This window comes from Austrofundulus limnaeus, unplaced genomic scaffold (assembly GCF_001266775.1).
Source record: "Austrofundulus limnaeus strain Quisiro unplaced genomic scaffold, Austrofundulus_limnaeus-1.0 Scaffold506, whole genome shotgun sequence".
NCBI lineage: Eukaryota > Metazoa > Chordata > Actinopteri > Cyprinodontiformes > Rivulidae > Austrofundulus > Austrofundulus limnaeus.
The window spans coordinates 381,491-384,636 of NW_013952908.1; positions in this window are offsets into that span (position 1 = coordinate 381,491).

Sequence of the window (3,146 nt, forward strand, 5' to 3'; positions counted from 1 at the left end):
GTGTTTGCCCATCTGATCTCCATGGAAAAGTGTTTGTTCAACTGGAACTTCTTCAGAACCAACCAACCAACAACCAACCAAATATCCAACCAACCAACCAAATATCCAACCAACCAAATAACCAACCAACCAACCAATTAACTAACCAACCAACCAAATAACCAACCAACCAACCAACCAACCAACCAAATTACCAACCAACCAACCAACCAATTGACTAACCAACCAATTAACTAACCAGCCAACCAACCAATTAACTAACCAGCCAACCAACCAATTAACTAAACAGCCAACCAACCAATTAACTAACCAACCAACCAACCAACCAACCAAATATCCAACCAACCAAATAACCAACCAACCAACCAACCAACCAATTAACTATCCAACCAACCAACCAACCAACCAAATAACCAACCAACCAACCAAATAACCAACCAACCAATTAACTAACCAACCAACCAACCAACCAAATTACCAACCAACCAACCAACAAACCAATTGACTAACCAACCAATTAACTAACCAGCCAACCAACCAAATAACTAACCAACCAACCAGCCAACCAACCAACCAATTAACTAACCAACCAACTAACCAACCAACCAAATAACCAACCAACCAATTGACTAACCAGCCAACCAACAAACCAACCAACCAACCAACCAACCAACCAACCAACCAACCAATTGACTAACCAACCAACCAATTAACTAACCAACCAACCAATTAACTAACCAACCAACCAACCAACCAAATAACCAACCAACCAGCCAACCAAATAACCAATTAACTAACCAACCAACCAAATAAATAACCAACCAACCAACCATCCATCCATATAACCAACCAACCAACCAACCATCCATCCATCCATCCATCCATATAACAAACCAACCAACYAACCAACCAACCAACCAACCAACCAAGATGAAGCAGTGTTTGGACCTGGTCCTGCCGGGCTCAGGGTGCAGCTGCATTCAGAGGTTTTGTCATTTCGATGTGCAGACTCAGTGACTCACATGCTAACACGCCACATACGGAGCTCTCACCGTCACTCAGGCAGGCTGATGGGATCACAGACTATTTGTGTCAGGAGAGGTTTTAATAGACATTTAAAGGAGAATTTACGGCTGCTTGTCACAACCAGTTTACAAAGTCAGAAGCCAAATGCTCCCCTCCCTCCTGCTGCTGCTGCTCTCACAGACTCATCTGGCTGCTAAAATACCTGTTATTATCCTGACAGGTATGAAGACCTACGACCAGGTCTCCTTCGCTCGCACATGTTGGGTAATTTCCACGAGTCCAGCTGTCAGAGCAGAGAATAAAGGAAACATACCACCGAGGTGTTCTTCTCTGAGTTTACCACCAGCCCTCTTCTGTCTGCTCCGGTGTGTCATTATTTCCACATTTCCTCCCTGCAGGGCTGAGCTGCACAAAAAACACAAGTTTTACCAAGACGCCCGCATTTCATGTAGTTAATGCACTTAATAAAAAAATATGCTTCTTTCTGTTCGAACAACTGTGGATATTTGTGTTCAAATAAACGCTGGAAGGATTTCAGAAAGTTTAGAATCATAAAAAGACTACATTTAATGAAGAAAAAAAAACAAATGAGGAAACTGTTTAAGACTTTAAAAATATATAACATGATTGAATAAAGCATTTTAGTATTTTATATTTAATAGTGTTAACGCTTCACAGCATTCAGTTTTTCTTTCGTACATTTTTTAGCTCACATCTTGTTCCACAGTTTTTGTGTTATTTCAACAATTCAAATTAGAAAACGTTCAGCTTCTTCAGGCCATTCCAGCTATGACTTTTGGTATTTCAGCTATTTATACATTTTTAACTTTTTTAATTTTTCGGCCACATTTTTCTACTTGAAAATAGAGCTGTTTTCAGCACCTTTTCTTCTGCTTCTGCTCTTTGTAACTTCCTTCTGATGATTTTAGCTCCTTTCTTTGCTAATTTTTGTTTTTCTTTCTGCTATTTCAGCTAAAGTTCTGCTTCTTACATCTGCTTTCTGCTATATTCAACTGTTTGCAGCATTTTTTTGCTAATATTTAGCTGTTATTAGCTAAAATAATTTTTTTTAGGCTAAATTCATTTCAGATTCTCCTTGGCTCAGCACACTTATAACTCCTTATGCTTCATTGTACCAATTGAAGTTCTACCTACATTTTAGCNACATTTTAGCTGTTTTATCTATTTTACAATAAATTTTCACATTTTTGTACTTTTATTTTTTTTCCTTCTAATTTAACATTTTGCACCCTTTTCACCATCTGGGTGCTAATTTCAACTTGTGTCTGCTACCTTTAGCTTGTTTTTATGCTAATTGTAGTTTTTTTCTGGTTTTTCAGCTATTATTCTAGTCCTCTCTGCTATTCTTCTGCTAGTTTCTGCTTTTTTGTGTTTCTTTCAACAGTTTTGCTAYAAAACATTTTCAGTAATAAGTGTTCACACCTGTATTTTCACAGTAAATGTAATTTCTCTGGTTTATTTTTGTGTTTTAATGTTTCGATTCGAACTTTGGYAACTTTGTTTGAAACAGTTTATAAATAAAGTTTAGTTGAGTATAATTACTCGGAGTAAAGCATGATTCTTAAAGAAATAAAAAAAAACTACAACATAAAAGCCCCTCCTCCCTGCTGCCCACCAGGTAAGCAGCAGCCAGGTGTGTCTGCATGGAGGTGGAGGGTTGATGCTTTGGGCTTGTTACTAACGTAGTTTTTATTTTCCTGTCACTCTGTGACTAACGAGGAGGATGAGACAGACTCCAGCTAACGTGTCATTTCCTGGACTTACGGCTCAGCGTTGGTAATAAATCTGGGTCTGSAGTTCTTGGTGGGGGGCTGGGAGGAAGTGTTGGTGGTGGGAGGAGGGGGGCCCATCCTTATCTGATGYAGACTAGTTTAGGAGGACACCTGTGGTATCCAGGTCATAGATTATCACCTAAGTAGCTGTAAACCCCGCCCCCTTCAGGTTAGTGCTCAGGTGGGCAGATCTGTCAGACAGGAGGAGAAGTGAGATTTAACGAGGCCGAAAAGTGAGACTGATGAGCAGGGGTGTCACTAGGTTTTAAGGACAAGGGGGGCTTAGCCCACAGGAGACGCACAGAATTTTTGTATACTAATATATAT